At 44.2% G+C, this 24127-nt stretch overlaps 1 protein-coding gene across 2 annotated transcripts in view; it reads right to left on the bottom strand.

Moving 5' to 3' along the window:
• Nucleotides 1-24127, bottom strand: part of pag1 (phosphoprotein membrane anchor with glycosphingolipid microdomains 1) — a 101275-nt gene that overhangs the window by 55374 nt on the left and 21774 nt on the right. For both annotated transcript variants that reach the window (XM_079522662.1, XM_079522663.1), the window contains one exon: nucleotides 5063-5146. The gene's annotated coding sequence lies outside the window, so the exon portion shown is untranslated. The remainder of the gene's footprint in view (nucleotides 1-5062; nucleotides 5147-24127) is intronic.

Genomic DNA, 24127 nt, shown 5'->3' with positions numbered 1-24127 from the left:
ATGACACGTTAACAACTTAAAACCCTATTACACACACACACACACACACACACACACACACACACACACACACACACACACACACACACACACACACACACACACACACACACACACACACACACACACACACACACACACACACACACACACACACACACACACACACACACACACACACACACACACACACACACACACACACACACACACACCTGACCATATCCATGTCTTAAAATCCTATATATGTGCTGACTGGTAGGTCTTGATTCTACGTCCCTGGAATGGAGACTTCCTGGAAACGCATAAGAGAAAGGAGAAGGGGTGTGACCTCAACGACCTCAAGTGTGTTACTTTAAAATGCACTGACGGCATAAATCCATAGCTTATAGGGGGGAGACCGAGAGGCAGAGGGAGAGAGACAGACAGACAGAGAGAGAGAGAGAGACAGAGAGGGAGGCATTGGGAGAGAGACAGACAGACAGAGAGAGAGAGAGAGAGAGACAGAGAGGGAGGCATTGGGAGAGAGACAGACAGACAGACAGAGAGAGAAAAGGGGGGGGGGGGGGGGTACATCCGTCTGGTACCCAGGGTTCCCCACCACTTTTGGTCATCCATCACCTAGCAACCCCGTAACCCAGGGCGACAGGGCCTCCGCTACCAACTGCCAGAGAAGAAGTCGGCTTCTCGCCGAGCGCCCGTTGCCAAGTGCCATTATGCACACACGTGCACAGACACACACACACACACACACACACACACACACACACACACACACACACACACAAACCTGGGTGCTATTATGTGAGCGATAGAGTTACTGCGCCAGTGGATACGTTACCTCATATATGGACAAGGGGAAATCAATGCTGTCACAGTATACGTGCATTCTATTCATAAACACACAGGAATGAGGCGAAAAGACACAGTGGCACTGGATGTACAGACGTCCCACCCACAGGAAGAGGAAAGCGATGGGTACGAAGATGAAGCCAGATATGAACTCAGTTGCGGCCGTGTACCAGAAACACACTCCCATCTGCAAGCTTGTAGATCTTGTACAGATCAGCTTTCAGAAGATCGTGCTGAAATGTTCATAAGGATCTTAACTGCCGTCATTTTCAAGATAAGATCTATGCATGTGTTGCATGTGTGGTATTCGAGCCAGACCGCATTGAACATACAAGCAACACTCTCACGCAAACGTTAGTTGTATCCTTGACACAACTAATAATCAATGAATTATACACACAGGACGTAGCGTACAATGTTTTAAAACGTCCATGCAGCAGTTATTTTCTCCATATATTCTAAGATCATTCATTATCTATATAGGAAAATAGCCAATCTACAAGCTCACAACGTGTCACATTACGACACGTTGTGAGCTTGCAGATCGGCAATTTCGGTTCGGTTCGGGGGGTGAGGCCAAGTAGGAGCCTGACCAGTTTGTTTTGGGAGGTCTGGAGCCATGTTTTAAGGGCCTTTGAGGTGCTGTGGTACCAAGAGGTGCATGCATAGTCGAAGAAACCTTGTACGAGGGCTCCTGTTAAGGTCTTCAAGGTGTTTTTGTTGACCAGTGAGGAGATCCTGTAAAGGAATCTTGTTCTTTGATTTACTTTTTTGATTACGTTGGTAGCCATTTTATCACCGGAAAGATTAGCCGCCCTCCAGGATGGAACCTAGGTAGGTAATTTCATCTTTTTGTGTGATAATATTGTCACCCACTCTAACCAAGAAGCCATCTGCCTTGCTGAGATTACTATTTGATCCGAAGAGAATGGATTCAGTTTTTCCCAGGTGTAAGGATAGTTTGTTATCAGCGAGCCAGGTGCAGATTCTACCGAGTTCAGAGCTGAGGGTCTTTTCAACCTGCAGTTTGTTCCTGTCCGAGACCAGCAGTGCTGAGTCATCTGCGAACAGGAACAAGTTGCAACTGTGGTCATTTTCAAGATAAGATCTATGCATGTGTTGCATGTGTAACGGAAATCTTTTCGCCACCATTTTGAGTGTGAGATAGGCATGGGAGCCAGACCGCATTGAACATACAAGCAACACTCTCATGCAAACGTTAGTTGTATCCTTGACGCAACTAATAATCAATGAGTGCGTCACTGGCACACACCAACGTACAAATCAGTCTTCCCTGCTCACTGTAAGAGCCTAATTCCATTCTTATCGCATCTGATCGTAGATTCTTTAACAACCGATATTCGTGTCAGTGACTGTGATCTGGAAAACTATAGTGGCTGGGGTTCCCCCCTGGGGTTCCACACCAGATCAGCACACGCCTGGCCGACTAACATCATGTTAGTCAATCTGAAACGAAGCAGAAATAGCATGCATGTGCAATGAGCTGGGCTGTATGCAATAATGCAACACACTTTTAACTTCTACTCCATCTGTTTACTACTTAAGGGGAAAACCACCCATTTTCAACTGTCATGCTGTCATTAATATACCTTAGAGCTGTTGTGTGGAAATAATAAAAAGTCCCCCCATTCTGTGTTCCCTAGAACTGTAAGTATGAAAATCATTAACATGGTGAAACACATCTTGATGACATCATCAAGATGTGTTTCACCATGTTAATGATTTTTTTCAGACCTCTAGTTCTAGTAAACACAGAATGGGGGGACTTTTTTATTATTTCCACACAACAGCTCTAAGGTATATTAATGACATAGTAAAATGTTGAAAATGAGTGGAATGCCCCTTTAACTACATAATAAGTTAGTTTAGTTTGCAGATATTGATTATTAACACAAAACACACATTAACCAGTTGAAGACGATTGTATATTTCCTATAGGCCTACTATATTTATGGGGGCTAAATGTTGGACACATTTAATTCAGTAGGCTACTTGTACTTGTATAAGGTAACTGTATTTTTGATGCCTGTACTTTGGTGTGTAACATTTTCAATACAGTTTTTTTGTTTTACTTGTAACAGAGCATTTTCACATTGTGGTATTAGTGCTATAAATCTCTTCCACCACTCCGCCCAAACCATCAGACAATAGGACAGGACAGGTAGTTGATAAGGTAACTGTATTTTTGATGCCTGTACTTTGGTGTGTAACATTTTCAATACAGTTTTTGTGTTTTACTTGTAACAGAGCATTTTTACATTGTGGTATTAGTGCTATAAATCTCTTCCACCACTCCGCCCAAACCATCAGACAATAGGACAGGACAAGTAGTTGTTAAACAGCTCGGGGCTACGCGGCGTCTCCACCACGAGAGCAGAATGGGATGTGAGGTTCTGGGAGCAGCGTCTGTCTAGTTGGTCTGAGCGCAGACGAGTCACCACAGATCCATTAGTCAGTCAGTGGTAGAAGAAGTGTTGTAACCCGTTATAAAACCTAGCCTGGCGTGGCCAGACTCATATCATCGTCACATATTATTTTTTTGGCACTGGCAGATTCGTCTGGTTTCCAAATCTCTTCAGATGGTGTGGTGGAGTAGAAGAATAAATTAACGGCAGAAAAAGTACCTTGAGATGGTACTTTAAGTAGGGGATATTTCATCTTCAAATAAAATAAACGTTAAAATAATATTTTAAAAAAAGAAATGAAAAAAAGTAATGGAAAAATCACTAACTATAGAACTGAGGATGGGTATTTTCAATGAATTTGTCATGGTAAAAATGGAGTTTGAAGTGACAAACAGTGAAATATCCCTTTCAGTAAATATACTTTCCGCCACTGGTTTGCCAGCCAAATTTAGGAAACCACAAGGTGATTTACTGGCGTGCGAGCAGCACATGCAAACGTCAGGACCAATGTGCAACAAACAGGCAAAGTCAAGTGTGTGCGCACACGCACATAACACGACGCATGCACGCACACAGACACACACACACACACACACACACACACACAGACACACAGAGACACACACACACGGCTGTGTTACCATGGACAACAGCCTCTCTCATGGGACACACACACACTCTCTCTCCACTACTTTTCCTGTTCATTCATCGACTAAAAGCTAGGCACTGGCTCCAACAGCTGGCCAGCCGCACGCGTGTGTGTGTCCTCTATGAATACCTCCGAATTTGAGAGAGAGAGAGAGAGAGAGAGAGAGAGAGCATCCTTAAATAACCTCCTCTCAGTTTCCTACACAGTACAGAATCAATACTCGCACATGGCTCACTAGAGAGACACATCTCATCTGAACTGACTTACACTAACGAGCTCATTACGGCATCAAAGCACCACGCCGCATGAGGTCGATCCTAAAGCCAAATCCCAATAACAAAAATCTCGTCCACTCGCTCACTCACACTCGGTCACTCCAGGATGGCGGGGTTACAGTGAAATTGGTGACATCATGAAATATGTGACAAATCGTGTAGACATAACGTCAGTGTCCGAATGTAAATCATTGAAATTTGTTTATTAGCAGAGATCAAGTATTTAGTATTTAGGCCACGTATTTAAAAACCTCCATGTACATTATGTGAATTCCCCGTAATACCGCCATGCTGTAGTGACCAAGTGTGAGTGAGCGAGTGGACGAAATTTTGGGTATTGGAATTTGGCTTAAGCCTGTGTAAGGTTCACAAAGTGAGCCTGAATAAGGTCTGTATAGTACTGAGCCTGCATAAGGTTCACATTGAGCACACACTGAGCCTGCATGGGTCTGGGACATGTGGAGCGTTGTCCCGAATGTTTTAGGGAAGGTTCTGACAGCTTCCCTGTGTTAGCTGCAGGTCTGAGTCTTGATCAGGCTTTGGAGAGAATGGGGGTGTGATAACTTTGGTTGGTTTGTAGGTCAACATCAGTGTTTTGTTCAAGCGTGCCGCGAAATTCTGGATTATTCAGAAGGGCTTAAGTGCACAAGCCGGGAGGCCATTAAGGAGTCAGTTACAGTAGTAAGGCTGACTCCAGGGTGAGGAATGGGTCTGATCCTTCAAATGCTATCGAGTGTAAACCTACAGGATCAAATGGCCACTGCAGCGATGTGTGCCTTGAGTGAGAGCTGAATCTATCCAGGACCGTTGTCACCGGGCATTGTCCTATGGAAATAGTTAGATCCCCATGCAGGACTTACCCGGTAAGAAGAGTAGCCCGGTCTTGTCTGTGTTCAGCTTGAGGTGGTGAGAAGACATCCACTGTGAGATGTGCGCTTTTCCACCTGAGAAGCAGATGGGGGGGGAACCGTTTGAGTGTCATTGGCATAGCAGTGATAAGATAGACAGAGATGACAGAGCCAAGAGATTTAGTGTACAAGGAGCCTACATAGTGTTCACACTGAGCCTGCATAAGGTCTACTACAGCAGTGGTTCCCAAACCTTTTCATGTCAAGGACCCCCAAATTGACACTCATTAGCCTGCAGACCCCCATTTGAAGAGACCCCCATAACTGCCATAAGAGAAGATTTGTATTGCTCTAGCAGTGATTCTCAACCATTTTAATTTCAAGGGCCCAGCAATTTTACCTGAATCAGGCTACGGACCCCCATATAATGGTATTTCTATCTCTGGGACCCCCAATTTATATTGTAAAATCACTGTTAATTTAACACTGAGTGTGTACAATCCACAAAGTCCACAAAGTGGGGTCCCCGGACCCCACTTTGGAAACCACTGAACTACAGTGTCAGAGCAGTGAGCAGACTGAAAAAGTCTCATGGCATCTATAATCCACTGGCTTCCATTGTTCCTCCAAGCTGAGCATTCATTTACCACCTTATCATCGCTGTTTGGTGGAAACCTTGCATGTCTAAAACTCTTACAATACTTACAAAACAGGAAATATGGACAATACTAACCTGTATTTCAATGGAGTTAGTTAGTTATTATTTTTAGTCACGCTTTTCATTTTGGGGGTCCTTGACATGAACATGTCTGAGAGCCACTACTGCTCTGCGTTACTGCAGTCTGTGTCTTACAACAGAAGTGCATTAAAAGAAACCTTCAGTTCTATCAGGCAACAGGTTGCTCAGAGAGAGAGAGATTTTTAGAATTTGCTTTTCTTCTTGACCACAGAAGCTAGGTTTGATGTTTCTTTGAAGCAAATTGTTTCTTGACGAGAGTTCATGCTCGATTTGATTACGCTGCCGCCCAGGATAAAAGCATCTGCTAAATGCCTAAATTTGTAAATTGTAGAGAGAGAGAGAGAGAGAGAGAGAGAGAGAGAGAGAGAGAGAGAGAGAGAGAGAGAGAGAGAGAGAGAGCTCTGAGTCATCCTCCACAGACATAAAAGAGAGGCTTCATAAGAGAAGGAAAAACAAAGCATTTAAATGTGTTCACAGTGATTTTCTCTTGAGAGGCCCTTGCTGATTCATTTTGGTGACTCTTCACAGGGTTGTGGCTTAAATAAAAGGTTATGTTGAGGCGTTCAGGGACCACAACCAGTGATATGGTGTTTGTTGTACTTCTGTACTTTCTGTGCGACACGGCGAAGTATAGGAGTGTATAGTAGGCCTACAGGATAATTGCGACTGTAGGTCGCAGATTACTATGAAAGTTGTTCCGTCAGTTGTTCGGTCACACCACCATATATGGCCGTCAGTCCCTCACGCCTCGGGACACGTCACGCCACCATATATAGCCGTCAGTACGTCACGCCTCGTGACACGCTCCATATATGGCCGTTTCCATATACTGTATGAAGATCACTGACCTCATCAAACCCTGGCTAGCCATACATGGAGAAGACTGGATCATCGCCTAAATCTTCATATATATGGAGCCGGCCAGCAACTCTACATCTGACCTCAAACCTCAAATCCTTAGATCTGACATTCCATATGTTGATCCTACCCCACCCGTCCTTCGATGTCTTCAATGTCTCCCTTTTGACTGATACCTGTCCATTCAACCTTTAAATGTATTTTTTTGTGGCTTTCACCTTTATTTTATATTTTTTATGGAGGGACAGACAGTAGGCTGACAGGAAATGAGTGCAGCTAAATTGAATTCTTTTTTTTGTTTTTTAAAACCCCAGCAGCGTGACGAGGGTGTTTATTTTGCGGTGTAGCACGTTCACACGTTTCTATCTGCTTGCTGAGAGCTGAAATATTTGGAACTATGGACTTTGGAAGAGTATTTAGGTGAGTGCCTTGGCCTTTTTCAGCAGGGGAGGAGAAACAGAAAAGGGCCCCTTAAGACATTCCTTCGCTTAAGGATGGAAGGTTTGGACACCGCTGGGAAAGGAGTGAACTTGGGACACGTCTTGGGAAGGAATGTAAGAGTGGAAATGTGGAATCTAAGGACAGAGGGAGAGAGAGGAGGAGGAGGGAGAGAGAGGAGGAGGAGGGAGAGAGAGGAGGAGGCGGTGGTGGGAGATCTGGCAGAGAGCCCGTAAGACCTCTCAGACGAAGCAGGATGTGACAGCAGGAAACCCCAGTTTGTGATCCAACGGCAAGGATAGAGAACGACTAGTCACAACAGAGCCAAGTTCTCAGCACTGTGTGTGTGTGTGTGTGTGTGTGTGTGTGTGTGTGTGTGTGTGTGTGTGTGTGTGTGTGTGTGTGTGTGCGTGCGTGCGTGCGAACTTGACTTTCAAACGTCGTCTCCTCTCATTATCAGAGGACATGTATACTGGTAGATGCGTTGTGAGGACATACTGGTAGATGCGTTGTGAGGACATACTGGTAGATGCGTTGTGAGGACATACTGGTAGATGCGTTGTGAGGACATACTGGTAGATGCGTTGTGAGGACATACTGGTAGATGCGTTGTGAGCTTTCAGTTCTGCCATGTCTGTCAAATGTCATTTTGACCCTGAAGAAGCACTGTGTAAAAACGTTAGTCGCCGTACGTATGTTTGTGCCTAATTAAACTTGTGAATCTTTCGCGCAGATAAATTGATTCATTCTTGGGGTTCAGTCGTTCGAAGGGGACCAATTAAAGAATGTTCAATTCAACGTATTGTTGTTGGCTTTAATTTTGTTATTTGTTTTGTACGTTACCGTGTCTCTAGTCATTAAAACAACTAAACTCACCTGAACAATGGAGTCAGTGTTGACTAAACATAATTTAACAATCCATGCAATGTGAAAATTCTATCTTTTCTCCCAGGATGGTTTCTGGCTAGACTATTCAAATCAATCTGCACTTTAAAATGCATGAAATGCAATGATAACATAACCTTGGCAAAAAATAATGTTGGCACCGAGAAATTGGATTGGATTACCTGTCTCAACTCAACAAAAAAAATGTTTTCATACTGAAATTAATGGAATTTGAGGTGACTTCTTGGAAAATCAAACGTACCGCAAAGTAAAATCGACGGTGTATCCATTTGTAACTCTGAGAGTGTATAAATTTGAATGAGAACTGGCAGAACCCCTTTAAGCATAAGCAGATTGGGCTGTCAGCCCCCCCTCCCAGCACCCCACCCACCACACATTTATTTTGGGTCTGCTGAAGGGAAAGTTTGCCGTTTTGGCGTTCCCTATATGCAGAAGATACCTGCGGTTGAATGCAGTGGAAAGCACACGACAAAAGCATCAACCAGTACCCATACTCCATACTCCATACCATTATATCGTTGCTGTCGGACATAAACCTTGTATCTTGATCATTTCATCTTTAACCCATTAAAACGTGTCATTTCGTCTGCGGCCAAATACAGTACATATCATTTTGGAGGGGTTGGCACAAAAAGGTTTGAGAAGAACTACTGGTATAGAAGGAATTATTTTGTAGAACCGGCCTAATGGCATTGCAACAAAAAAGTAGTATGACATTGAAAGTAAAATTACAAAATAAAAGCAGAATCATTGAAAAATGTTGGCCTGCAATGACATGCTCAAAATGGGGAGGCCAGTTTCTGGGTTTTACAAATATTGAACCTATGAAAAGTATAAACAAGAGCTTGTGACTTAATAACTAACTACATTGGATCCATGAATACAGGTTATTTTTTCCATTTCCTGAAAAGTAAGTAGTAAAGTGGTCTGTACCCGACAGCAACAATATACAGTCAAATCTGGAGTAAAAAGAAAAAAAAGAAATAGTGTCTGGGTCTAATGTTTACACTCTGCGTCCGATCAACCTCATTATTTATATAGGCCTATGCCAGGATCGGGCCTCAAAAGCAGGGGCCTCAACTCTTTTTAAGACTTGTAAAACAGGGGGGGACATTTTTTGCAATATAAAAGGGGGTCTGCTTTCTGTTTTATTTGTACAATGTAATGTATATCAGATGGCGCTGGCCTAACCATAAGAATTACTAATGTTCCATGTCTCTGAAAGGACTGTAGTTGTCTCCACCAGGCCGAAGGCATGGGGAGAGAGTATGTTTTGCACTCCGCCCGTGTGTGTGTGTGTGTGTGTGTGTGTGTGTGTGTGTGTGTGTGTGTGTGTGTGTGTGTGTGTGTGTGTGTGTGTGTGTGTGTGTGTGTGTCCGTCCATCCGTCTGTCTTTGCAACTCTGCCCCAAAAATGTTTTGATATTACTCCTACATATTTTGTCCAAAAATCCCACAAATAGTTACACACTATCTCTATAGTCATGTGCTCAAGACAGATCTGTCCGATATTTCATATTCCATCCTGATTGGCTAACATTGGCTTTAAAAATTTGCAGGATTGGCACGTTTTGAACAAAAAGCCTCAAATCATGAACGCAGCATGCAATTTACGTGAAATCTTTCACAGACGTTCCTACTCAAATCATCCAATTGCCATCCAAGGTGTAAGAAGAAATGGCACCCTTTTCACATTGGCTTATTATAGCGCCACCAGGAGGCCACAACCTGACCTGCCCTGGTAGAGACCTGTCCCCCAAGGGGCACTTTTACTAGTTCATTAATTTTTTTGTCAAAAGGGGAGCATAAAAAACTAGATAAAGTGCCCCTCGGAGCACAGGTCTCCAGAGGACAGATCCGGCGAGGAGTAATAGAAAAATGTTTTTCAAAAGTCTGCCTCCTGGTGGCGCTGTAAAAATTTGGGGTAGAGGTTCATCGTTGGAATCTAGGGAGTGTGTGTGCAAAATTTGGCATCGACCGGGTTAACGGTGCCGGAGATTAGCTGTACAGTGTACCCAGACGGACGGACAGATGGATGGATGGACGGACACACACACAGACAAACAGACACACGGACGGAGTGCACAACATACTCTCTCCCCATGCCTTCGGCCTGGTGGAGACAATGAGGGGGCATTAGCATAACAATTGAGTCCCAGAGCTGCAACCATTTCAGTTCAACCACTTCCGTCTTTCCATTGTTTACTCACCTTGTGATGTCTTGAATACAAAGACATTTTTTGTTTGTATATCTGGTGAACGAAGAACCCAAAATACTTCATGTATTAAACTAAATTGAGGGATTCAAGGAATGTTACACAAGCAAAAATTGGGTGAGTAAACAATAGAAATGCAAGTACAAAGTGTTTTGTTGTACGACAAATGGTGAAAATATTTTCACTATTTTCGTGCCATTTTGAAAACGTGCTCAAAATAAGGACAAAATCTCACAATAAAGGTCCTTAAACTGAATAAATTGTCTGTGTCATGACTAACATCCACGCGGAGCGTGAGGATAGATACATTTTTCACCATGAATAAAAGCATCAACCTGTATGAATGAGGCAATGAAGTATAAGTTATGAATATGTCACATATTCGGCAGTGCATTCCGTATTTTCTATTCGTCACAGCCAGTGTGGAAAGAACTTTAATGTGGCTACATTATATTTGTGGGAACCAACAGAACTTTTTCTCCTTTCATTTCCCCATCTGCTGTGCTTGCCTCTCATCTTCTCTGCTACTTTCATTTTTCCTTGCCTGACATTCTCTTCACTTCCCCTTTCCCCCCTCCCCTCTCTCTCTCTCTGCCCATCCGTCTCTCTCTGTCTCTCGCACTCTCTCTGTCTCTCTCTACTGTTCATCAGTGGTTTAGAAAAGAAAAATCATCCCGTGTGAGCTGAGTGGTGCAACTCCATGTGGGGGTCCCCAGGGGGTCCCCGGAACTAACAGACCAGGGTGCTGGCCCGGTTCCGGCGAGCCGCCCGCGTCCAAAACGGTCGAGAAATGACAGAGTTACTGTGTGGGGGAATTAGCAGACAACACTCTCTCTCTCTCTCTCTCTCTCTCTGTTTCTAGCACAACAGCGACACTTTTGCCCCTATTGGTACCCTAAACATAGGGACATACGGACGGATGGACATAGGGATGGACATTGGGAGGGACGGACATTGCTGTTCCTTGGAGTGGTTGCACCACTAAAAAACTAATTTTCTTGTCAGCATGCACCGCAGCATGGTGCGGCTCCCCACGGTGACGAATTCCTCCATTTCCTCTCTGAAGATGTTCCACTCTCTGCCTCCCTCCCTCCCTTTTTTTCAGGGAAACTGCAAAAGCTGGCCCCGCTGTGACTGGCCAGTAGGACAGCTCAAAAGCTGGGTTGATAACACAGAGGTGAAGTCAGTGACGTATCACAGCCGCATAGTCGGACTTGACCAACCGAACTGGGCACAAAGCCTTGTGCGCGTTCAAACACGCCAACACAAACACAACGTCTAACACAATGTCAGTGACGTATCACGGCCACAAAGCACACGCGTCAACGGCACTTCTGCATGCTCAGCATACATCACGGTCTAGGACGAACCACGGACAAAGATGTGCGCGCGCAAACTGTGCTCTTCTCAATTGTATATACAGTATAGTAGAGGGTACAACTCTCAGAGGTAAATGGACAGAGAAGAAACTCAGCCAAACAGCAGGGAGAGGGCTCTGTCTAGGAACTGAAAGGGCCATGGCATCTTCCAAACAATCCAGCCTTTATTCCAACTGTTGGACCAAAACATCTTTGCTCCCATAGTATTTACTCATTCATTCACTGACCTCTCTCTCTCTCTCTCTTTATCTAAGCATGTCATTGTGCAGCATATTTACCAATAGACCATCTTGGCAAAGCACCAGCTTATTCAATGAGACCAGTGACAGAGAGAGAAAAATTCCCTGGGTGCCTTGCGGATGTCAGTAAACAGTTTCTAAGATGGACACACACACACACACACAGTCCTAATGGCATAATTCCCCTGCAAGCTTGCCCTTGCGTCTAATATTACAACTGCATTCAGACAGAAAAAAAAATGAACACACACACACACACACACACACACACACACACACACACACACACACACACACACACACACACACACACACACACACACACACACACACACACACACACACACACACACACACACACACACACACACACACACACACACACACACACACACACACACACACACACGGTGACATAATGATCTAGTCCATTATGTCCACTTATGTGGACAGCATTTGGCAGAAGCTTCATAGCTGCCATATCTGCTGGCATTCTAGGCTTTATTTTGAAGAATTTACAATATAAATTGGGGGTCCCAGAGATAGAAATGCCATTAAATGGGGGTCCATAGACTAATGCATGTAAAACTGGGGGTCCTTGAAATTAAATGGGCTGAGAATCACTGCTAGAGTCGTAAAAATCTTCTCTTGTGGGGGTCCCTGGCATATATTTTCAAATGGGGGTCCGCATGCTAATTAGTGTCAATTTGGGGGTCCTTGGCATGAAATAGTTTGTGAATCATTGGCGTATATAACACCAGCAGAAGATCATCTGACCTCATGATACCGCTCAAAAATGCATTCTAATATACCAGTGGTTCTGAAAGGTTTGAGAACCACTGAATTATACTGCCACCAAAATGTGTAACGACCTACAAAAAGACTCCCTACCCAAACTCAAAACTACCCTAAAAGAATGTCTGACTTTAAAATACAAGTCAACAAAATGCATTACTGGTGATGAATTGAGTACAATGGACCACAACAGAAACAAGCCCCCTGGGGCCTTTTGCGTTGTTCTTTTAGCATAACCTTTGACTGTACTGCCTGTACTGTTAACACATTTGTTAATAAAGTATACCCAATCAATGATAACATACTGTGTGCAAAGTTCACAATGGAAACAAGCCCCTCGGGAAGTTTTGTGGCATCCTTTTAGTGGACTTTTTTTTTGTACTGCTGTCCTGTTAATAAACATATAATACAATATTCAATCAATCAATTAAGCAGATTGCCCGGAGAGAAAAGTGCAACTGTATGCAATTGAAAAGTCACTCAACCTCAAAGCGTGCAGCTTGCTCGATGTACAAGCAGCTCAGAATGGGTTTTGTGCCAGGGACAACTCAGGAGAAGATTTATAGGCTATAGAAAAATGCTAAATTTTGATATTTTTCAAAACCTTTTCAAAAGTAGCAGATGTACAAGCTCGTACAGCTGCTATATTTGAATAACCAATTTATAAATGGATGAAGTACTTTTGCTGAGGACCGCTGAGGACCCCTGGGACCCCCCCCCCCTCCACACACACACACACACACACACACACACACACACACACACACACACACACACACACACACACACACACACACACACACACACACACACACACACACACACACACACACACACACACACACACACACACACACACACACACACTCTTTGAGAACCACTGATTTGGTTTCCATTCGCACACTCTGAGTAATCGGCGTCCTTGAAATTAAAACATTTGAGAAGCACTTTAGAGTTCTAGTAGTTTTACATAAATTTAAAATTAGTCATAAAAGGTTTATTTGACTTTCTGACCTGAAATGCCCCATATTTGTCTCTCAGCTGTTTGTGGAGGCTCTGCGTGTACTCGTCATCGTTACTACAACCCTGAGACAGCTGCTGCGGAGGCGGAGCAATGAGCTGAGAGAGCGGCACTGTGAGTGAGTGTATGTGTGCGCGCGCGTGCGTGTGTGTGTGTGTGTGTGTTTATTAATATACTTGTGAGGACCAAACGCCTAAAAAAAAAAAAGCTGTTTTAGAGATAGGTTTATAGCTAGGAAAAGATACAGTTGGGGTTATAACCAGTGGTAGTAAAAGTAAGCTACTCAAATGTTTTATCAGTGGTTCTCAGGGTGGGGTCTGGGGACCCCCAGGGGTCCCTGAGAGAGTTCCAGGGGGTCCCCAGCTAGCTTTGTTAAATACAGAATCACAACTATTTTAACCCCTTTATCCCTGCAGTCACTTTGTGCTGTACTGCGAGTTTTTACATCTGCTATTTTTGACAAATCTCTTCTGGGGTCCCTGGCAAAAATAATCAGATGGGGGTTCGCAGCCAAATACATATCATTTTTGAGGTCCTTAAAAGCTTGAGAACTACTGAATTAGAAGGAATTTGTAGAATCTTGTTGCCTTGTTGGCACAGATGGCACAGTTCTGCGGAACAGATCCCACCTGCTTTGTAAAGTTTGTCTCCCGTGGTCAGCACCTCCCTGCTTTTGGTGTGCGCTCCTACCTTTTTGTTTGGTTTGTATGAGTGACACAACCTCATTGCGGGTCCATTTGGTTTCATTTTTAGAGTTAAAGAGAGTTAAATTATTGTTAAAGATCTGCATTACTTAATTTACAAGTACTGTAAATATTGTAGAAGAATTGTTATTTTGATCAACATTTGCCTGCTATCTCTCCAAATGGTACCACACAGCATGGAATTGTGGACAAAATCTTATCATACGATAACAAAATATTAAAAAATGTGGGTCTGAGAGGATACATTTCATTAAATGGTGCATGGTCCGTGACTCAAATGCTGAATAAATATTAAATAATGGGCCTTGAAATGAAAATTGTTGAAAACCTCTGCTCTAGAATAACTAGTCATTGAAATATTTCACTGATTTGAGGATTTTTCAGTGTAGCTTCAGTGTGGGGCAGGTCTTTTGTAGTGCAGACCCACACCTTGTTTGTTCAACTCATATTAATATGCAGCTGCCATTGGAGATAAACACACCGCTTCCTATTGTGCAATGGCTGGGGAAATGGGAAGAGGGTGGTCCCCTTACACACTGTGTGTGTGTGTGTGTGTGTGTGTGTGTGTGTGTGTGTGTGTGTGTGTGTGTGTGTGTGTGTGTGTGTGTGTGTGTGTGTCCACATCTCAGTGTGATGCATTGCAATGTCGGCGATGGAGGATCACAAACCATCATAAAACATACAGTAAAGGAAGATTCATAACTACATACATACAAAGAAAGAAAGAAAGAAAGAAAGAAAGAAAGAAAGTCTAAATAAGACAGAAAGAGAATGGAAATGAGGAGAGAGAGGAGAGATGGTGTGATTACGGATGCAGACACAACACTGCTCTTCCTATTTCTCATCTGACTGCACAGCCCCCCTGTACCAAACATCTGTGTGTGTGTGTGTGTGTGTGTGTGTGTGTGTGTGTGTGTGTGTGTGTGTGTGTGTGTGTGTGTGTGTGTCTGTGTGTGTGTGTGTGTGTGTCACACATTGTCACACACCGTCACATATCGCCTCTGTCGGGCGGAAATCTCATATGGCTCAAACAGTTTCTAGACAACTGTTCTTTTCAGGATGCAAATTAAAAGCAGCATATCGACAAGCTAGAAACTGGATCTGTGACCTTTGTGTGACGCTGTAGTGTGTACTGTAGTAGTGTATGATCAAGTAGACCAGTAGTTAAAACAATATATAAATAACATCAATAACTAGAAAAAGTGCCCTTCTGGGCACAGGTCTCCACCAGGAGGATAGGATTGTGTGTGATGTTTGGCAAAATGTTTAGGAGTAATATAAACATGTTTGTGTGTGTGTGTGTGTGTGTGTGTGTGTGTGTGTGTGTGTGTGTGTGTGTGTGCTACTCCTGAAAACTTTAGAAGCCCATCGTAGGCAATCAGCCCGATTTGCGTGAAATTTGGATAAAATCTGAAGGAGTAATATTAGAAAATGTGTTTTACATATGTCGGCCTCCTGGTGGCGCTATAAAGAGCAGATGTGAAAAATTCCAGGCAAAGGTTTTTCCTTGGCCTCTAGGGAGTGTGCATACATGGTTTTACACAGATCGGTGCAGTTAGAGGTAAAACACAAATGGGCCAGTTATAGCGCCACCATGAGGCCGAGTTGAAAATATTCAAGTGGCATTTCTTCCTCGACCTAGTGGGAATGTGCGTGCAAAATTTCACGGAAATCACACCATGTGTTCATGATTTGCAGCATTTTGTTTGAAACGGAGCACTCCTGCGAACTTTGGAAGCCAATCTTAGCCAATCAGGATGGAGTCTGAAAAATCTGAAAGACCCGTTTCGTTGAATGGCTCTAGAGAGACTGTGTACCAATTTGCGTAATGTTTGGACAAAATCTGTAGGTGTACTGTCAAAACATTTGTTTTGCACAAAGCGGCCTCCTGGTGGCGCTATAACAGGCCAATGTGAAAACTTTGGGGCAGAGGTTCAGCTCTGGCATTCAGGGAGTGTGTGTGCAGAGTATGGCTGCGATCAAGCCAACGGTGCCAGAGATTAGCTGTTCACAGACGGACACACGGACGGACACACGGACGGACACACGGACGGACGGACGGACGGACGGACGGACGGAGTGCAAAACATACTCTCTCCCCATGCCTTCGGCCTGGTGGAGACAAAAATGTTAGAATGAGGAGATGAGAGGTTTCTGCCCGACAGCGACAATACAGTATACAATGGTATGTTTGTGTTTTGCATGTGTGTGCGTGTGTGTGTGTGTGTGTGTGTGTGTGTGCGTGTGTGTGCGTGCCACATCCAGCCCTCATATGAACTGACGCTCTGTTGTTCTGCGTTCTCTGTGTGGAGACACATGATGCCACATGATGCCTAGAGAGAGATCACACACCTTTACACTGTTGTAACCCAGCGTTACTCTAACCCATACATGGGCAACTGGCGGCCCGCGGGCCACATGCGGCCTCCACCTTCACTTAATGTGGCCCTCAGATTAATTTCGGAATACTGATATGTTGATTGATTTCAGCTGTTAAAATTCCAAACATGCAAACATGACCCGCTTTAATTACTTACAGTCTAAATTAGTAGCTTGCTGAGTAGTATTACAAATAATGTTATTGTCTTTTTTTATGTCCAATATATTTGTATTTAGTTAAAATTACTTTTCAGGATTTCAATTCAAATATAGCAAAAATAGCTGATCTACAAGTTCAAAACGCGTCGCATCGCGACATGCATGCAATGTGGCCCCTCTGGAGTGAGTATGGAAATATAATGGCCCTCTCCATCGTCAAAGTTGCCCATCCCTGCTCTAACCTTTTCACGTCCAAGTACATGTAGACATGTAGGCTATATGGCTTTGAGAACCACTGGTCTAACAGTGTTTGAAGTCACAAAAGGCGTTTCATGGCTTTTTGGATTACAGTTCTCAGTCAGTTCACGGCCGGTTTCAGTCATTTGGAACCCATAGAAGTCATCCAGCCGTCTGTGGGAAGCGTCATGTACCAAAAATAGGCTGTCTACCAGCTTACAACATGTTGCGCTGTAAGCCCCCTTTTCTATTTCAACAAGCCTCATCCTATCCCATATTAAAATTGCCTAGAGCAGGAGTCTTCAACGATTTTCTCAGTCCCAATGAATGTGTGTGTGTGTGTGTGTGTGTGTGTGTGTGTGTGTGTGTGTGTGTGTGTGTGTGTGTGTGTGTGTGTGCACATGCATGCGTGCGTGCATGCTCTCTCCCTGCAGTGTATTTTAGCCAGCAGAGAGTGAGATGAGCTTCCTCCCTCTGGGCAACATTATCCAGTCGCGTCCCATCGCGCAACCCCCGCAGTGCGCGTGTGTGTGCGTGTGTGTGTGCGTACGAGAGAGCGAGTGAGCATGTGAGCACGCACGTGTGTGCGTGTGCTGCATCAGCAGTACTTTGCACCAGGGAACAAGCGACAAAGTAGAGGCTCTCACTCCTATTTGCTCTCGTCTATTCTGGTCGGTGACAGACAATGTCACCTCCAGTGCTGCCATGTCTGTATATTACATCGTTGCTGTCGGGCAGAAACCTCTGAATAAACACGGCGCGAAGCAACATGTTTCGAGCTTGTAGATCTGCTACTTATGTTGTTGAATTTGAATCCTGAAAAGTAACAGTTTTGGACATATATCCATACGACAGAGACGATAAGCAACTTTGGGCTTGTATTTTTTTTGGGGGGGGGCTTGTTGTTACCGAAGTGTAGTAGTCACCTAAACCCAACCCCCCCCCCCCCCCCCTCCCCCCCTCTCTCTCTCTCTACTACGTACGTCCCAGAACGATCTGGCTGAGTCACTTTGTCCCGGCGACTGCTTTGACTACATTACCCATCAGCCCTCGGTGCTAAGTATCCATGCATGGACCAATTGTGGTCATATAGACGCTCGACAGAGCATGATGTACCGCAGTCGATTCGAACCCCCGCTCAACGTTTAACTACTTGAAGCATATCATCCCAATTCTGGGGGGCCAATTTTCGGCAAAGTTTTCCGATCCGCAACCTCACAAGCGAGGCGCTGTGAGCTTGTAGATCGGCTTGAGATTTGGCGTATAGGGAAATAAGTAGCATACCTAATATAGGGCCCAGGGGCAAGTACATTAAGTACTTAAATGGTGAACAAGACGTGATGATCCTGACTACATGTAGCAGATTATCGGTTCATACATGCACTTGTATTTACAGTAACAGAAACCAGAAAGGCAGAAACCTTGTATCTCCATATTTCAACATTCTGTTACGGAAATTAACGTCCTACTTCGACCATACAAGAGTGTCACACAAAAGTAGTGAAAATATCAGATCTGCAAGCTCACAGCGTGTCGTGACGCGACACGTTGTGAGCTTGTAGGTCTTCTATTTTCACTATTTTAAACGGTAAAATGTCCAACGGTCTTACAGACATACAAGGTTTCCATCAAACAGCAACGTTATATTTATTTAGAGCAGATTGGATGATAGATGTCTGGCTTCACTGATGTAAATCAGTGTGGCGCAGATGGCAGATGTACAAGTTCACAACATGTCACATTGCAATGCAAAAAGACAAAGTGAATACCGTTGTATTGACGGCATCGGCGGCGAAGCGTGTTATCAACGTAACTCGAGAATCATGGATGGGCAGATTCTCATGAAACTTTTTGGGAATGACCAGTCGCCTCGCCAGAAGAGATGATTTAATTTGGGGTCAAGTAAAAAAGTAAGTAACCCCCCCCACCCACACTCACCCGACGCAATTGTTTTATTTAATTATTTCAGAGGCAGAAATGGGGTCCCATAGAATAGAGAAGTAAATAAGTGAAACATAATTATTTTTCTCTCAAAATCTGTGAAAATTCTAGACTATCTGTGAATAAAATAACAATATTGTGTTTGCGTGCAAATATATTTTGTTAAAGGCATCGGTACTGCAATATTTAGAAACAATATTGTTGCTTTTGGGCAATCTAAAAATGCCCAAAACATTCTAAAATTGTGAAAATAGCTGCTATTTTTTTTTGTATGACGAAGTAGGGCATTAATCTTTGAGAAAAGTTGAAATATGGAGATACAAGGTTTCTGCCCCCGACATCAGCGACAAGAAGCAGCGTCAGTGTCATCATCATCATCATGTCCAACTGCAGCTCCTACCTGACACACAATTCACTTCACACGGCAGTCCTTGGCGGCGACAGGCGAGAGAGTGTGTGAAGGAGGTACCTCCTCGGGGAGGAAGAGAGTCACCTCTCCTGGACTGATTCCAACATTAGAACTGCATCACAGAGCCAGAGGCAATCTGCTTCCATCCTATCTGTACGGTTTGCTCGTTTCACAATACAACACAACACCCCTCTCTATCTGTTCTGCTCTCTCTCTCTCTCTCTCTCTCTCTCTGTTTCTCTCTCTCTCTCTGTTTCTCTCTCTCTCTCTCTCTCTATCTGTTCTGCTCTCTCTCTCTCTCTGTTTCTCTCCCTCTCTCTCTCTCTCTCGGTTTCTCTCTCTCTCTCGCTCTCTCTGTTTCTCTCTCTCTCTCTCTCTCTGTCTCTCTCTGTCTGTCTCTGTCTCTCTGTCTCTCTGTCTTTCTCTCTCTCTCTCTCTGTCTCTCTCTCTCTCTCTCTCTACAACAGCACAGAGGTAATTTCTCTTTCAGCACTGCAGTGGAGACCAAAACGACAGAAATAGAGGGAGGGAGGGAGGGAGGAAGGGAGAGATGGAGACAACCCCCCCTAAAAAACAGGACCAGCAGACATGCAGTAAAACACTCTGTTAACCTTCGAGAAAACGTCCTGGGGGGGCACTACAGGTGGAAGATGACGGTGCTTATAGGGGTGTGGGCGTCTAATGGGTTAGGCCAGGCATGTGCAGGCGTGGCCCGTGTGGTCAGATCTTATATGGCCTCACAGATTCCTTCCTAAAATGTATTGTTTATGGCCTGCAAGTACAGTATGTTAAAAATGTATACTTTCAACATTTTTGGTGTTTTGATATTAACCCGGGCAGATAATAGGCTATTTCTCAGTAAATTGTGTAAGTATTCCTAACTGCTTGTTGGTGCATGGTTCATTCTCAAGATGAAAGGGCTTGTTTTGCATTTGTATGTGACTTGGTAACAAATGGTAAATGGTGCATTTACCGTATATAGCACTTTATCCAAAGTGCATTACATTCACACACCGATGACAGAGAAAACCATGCAAGGCAACGACCTGCATATCGGGAGCAATTAGGGGTTCAGTGTCTTGCTCAAGGACACTTTGACGCTCTACCGGCCACTCTACCCCTGATCCACTGCCGCGACTATGGACATATTTTCCAATATGGCCATATTGAACGTGTGATAAACCCCTTGGTTAACCACTACAAACTCACATTGTGAGCTTGTAGATTTTTTTTGGCAAAGACATAAAAACAAACAGTCAAACGGCCAGCAAAGTACATCTGACCTCAAACCCTTAGATCTCCATATATGGACCTGACCTGTTCGGACATTCCATATGTTGATCCCTCCCCATCCGTCCTGCCTGTTCTGACATTCCATGTTGATCTGACCTCATCAAACCCTGTACACTCAAGACACGCTCCATATATGGCCAGTACATAATTCATTCTATATGTTGATCTGACCCCCCATGCCAAAGTGCCAGCGCTCGCCCAGCAGTCTGCCGTCTGCCACCACCCAGGCGGATGCGTTCACTCAGGGCCGCAGGGCGTCTTACTGTTTTTAAAAACAAAATGTAAGAAACAAAAAATAAAGGGACCCATGAAAATTGGTCCTCGACCCAACCTTGGGTCCCGTCCCAGTGTTTGGGAACCAGTGCTCTAGAGGTTGTAAAGTGAAGTTATGTATGTAATGTACAGTATGCACTATCAGTGACGTACAGTAGTGTATGTGAGACACTGAAAATATGTACAATCTGATGTCTGCGAGAGTGTGCGTGGACGGGATTGACTTGGTGTGTGTGTGTGTGTGTGCAGGACCAGGCATGATTCCAGCTACATCTGGACAAACAAGTCTAGAGTTGGAGTGTGACACGCACACACGCACGCACACACGTCGCGCACGCACACACAGCTCAACATTCCAAAGTGTAGAATGCTTACATAATAATAATCTGAGGTTGCCACTTGAAATCAGACTCTCTCTCTCACACACGCACGCATGTGCACGCGCACGCGCACACGCGCACGCGCACACACACACACACACACACACACACACAAAACAGTACCCCCCCCCCCCCCCCCCCCCCCCGGCCCCCAGATAATTGAGGAAGTGAATAATAACAGGTGTGTACACAAGTGAAATCCTCAGTGTAAATGTAACTCTGAGAGTGTACGAAATAACATGCACACACTCTGAAGGCAGCGGTTCCCAAACATGTTCTTGTCAAGGACCCCCCAAATCCATCCAGATCCATTTTGGTTCCATCTCTAAGTTACATCCGTACACTTTCAGAGTCAAATTAACACGGAGGACTTTACAGTGGTATATGAGTCATTAACCCTTAGACAGATTACTACTGGAAAACACGTGGAGTTTTGCATTAGTCTTTTCTGCCCTGTACGTGATTTTCCGTAGTTCTCTTTTTTTATTAATACCAATATATTAATTCGGTCCGCACCTCTGTATATAGTATTGAGCATAAATATCAACTACATTTCCCAGAATTCCCGTGTCACGTGACACACGTGTATGCTTTCCTATTGGAAACTGACGCCCAGCCCCCAGTGAACAGGGGGGTTGGTTGACTCCTCCGAGGTGGGCACTGGAGGAAGAGTTTTTCAGCCAGGTTTGCAGTCGCCGCAAAAAAAACAATCTGAAAAATGATCCATCCGTGTCCAGTGGCATTCTCCAGTCCCAGACCGTTGGCCGGGCTGCAACATCCACCCTCGCGGATTACACGTGTGCAATGTTTTTTCTTCTCCCCACCGGAGTTACCACCAAGGCTGATGCCTTCGCTAAAAGGTAATTTTATTGTATTCGAAAATGCCCTAATATGACATGTCTAGTAAAACGATCCCTATATTTGGCCCGAGCCGACCTAGTGCTGATATCAGATAGATGTGGTAGAACCATATATGGATAGATCTAACTGGTTTAGTCATCGTGACATGCATAGTCGGAGAATATATAACAAGGGTCGGTACTATAGGTGATCGACGTAGCTAACAAAAACATCTGATCAAATGAATGTATTGTACTGTGTCTTTGTGGGCCGAATCGTGGCATCGTGGCATACAAATAGATGTTTGTATAATTAGTATCACGATAAAATAATATGGCGACGTTAGAATGACACCACCAATGAGTGATCGCGTGTAATGTAGCTGCCCAGCGTATATCCAGCACCATCACGTCACCACATTCCACTGGCTGTTGGCTAGTAGTAGTTGCTAACAAACACTGCACAAATGGTACTGGCTATTGGCCGGGCCACAAGCCCGGGCAATAGCCAGTACCAATGTTGCTGGATGATTGCGACGCAATGGTGCTGGATATACCCTGGGCAGCTAGCTACATTACCACCGATCACTCATTGGTGTTTCATTCTAACGTTGCCATATTATTTTATCGTGATACTACTTATACAAGCATCTATTTGTATTTGTCATGCCACGACTCGGCCCACAAAGACACTGCACAATAAAATCATTGATCGCCAGCAGCCGGGTAAAACGCCATGTAATAGTAGCGTGCACTGACTACAGCTAAAATGTTTATTTCTTTTTATATATTTAGAACTGGCATCAGATGAGGAGGAGGAGGAGGAGGAGGATGAAGAGTCAAGACTGCGATGGCGTTCTCCGACACTGAACCGGATTCATTCATTCATTCATTTCAGGGGGGGCAGTTTTTGGGTGGTTTTTTTATTTAGCCTACTCACACATAACCTGACTCCGCCAGATGGGGCAGCAGAGAGTACACTGGGTTCCCCCCTCCTGCTCCCATCTGGGAACTCTCAGGCAGACTTGATGCCCGGCCACAAAACGGCCTGGCCAATCAGCAGCAGCTAGAAGCGAAGTTGCTCACAAAACGGCCTGGCCAATCAGCAGCAGCTAGTAGAAGCTAGAAGCTGCTGCTAGAAGTTGCTAGAAGCTGCTGCTGATTGGCCAGGCCGTTTTGTGGCCGGGCATCAAGTCTGCCTGAGAGTTCCCAGATGGGAGCAGGAGGGGGGAACACAGTGTACACTCTGCTGCCCCATATGGCGGAGTCAGGTTAACTCACACACACACACACCGTCAAGGACTGGGTTTGGGGACATTTGGGAGGAGTAGCTCTGATCCATAGCTCTAAATGCGCATTTAGAGCTATGGATCAGAGCTAGGGGAGGAGTAACTGTTTTGTATGTAGGCCTATTTATTTTCTGTAATATTTATCATTTTATTATGTTAGTAGTCGTAAAAAATAAAAGACGCTTTTACAATGAGTTAGACCTGTCATGACTATTTTGTTCACTATTGTGAGGTTTATTGTATATGACTAAGCAAGTTTCAACTGTGATTTACTCTGTAACGGTAGATGGTAATAACTCAATTTCTTTTTTATAATACAGTATACATTCAAGTCTATATTTTGATACATATCATGGGCACCAAGTCATATCAAAACAATGTCCTTGGATGTGTTTTTTATCAAAACTGTGTTTCTTCATAACAGGTTTTTGAGATACATGCATGAATAGACAAGGTACTGGTAAGACTATGTAAACATGGTATATATCAAAATGTGCGTTAGAATGTCTAATTTTACCCCAAAAAAGAATTGAGTTTATATGATGTTCCAATTTCAGAGCTATGGGGACTTTTAGCTGGATAGG

This window comes from Electrona antarctica, assembly GCF_951216825.1.
Source record: "Electrona antarctica genome assembly, chromosome: 15".
In the NCBI taxonomy this organism is placed as follows: Eukaryota; Metazoa; Chordata; class Actinopteri; order Myctophiformes; family Myctophidae; genus Electrona; species Electrona antarctica.
The sequence above is the reverse complement of the archived record's forward strand: the minus strand, read 5'-3'. Positions and strand labels throughout refer to the sequence as shown.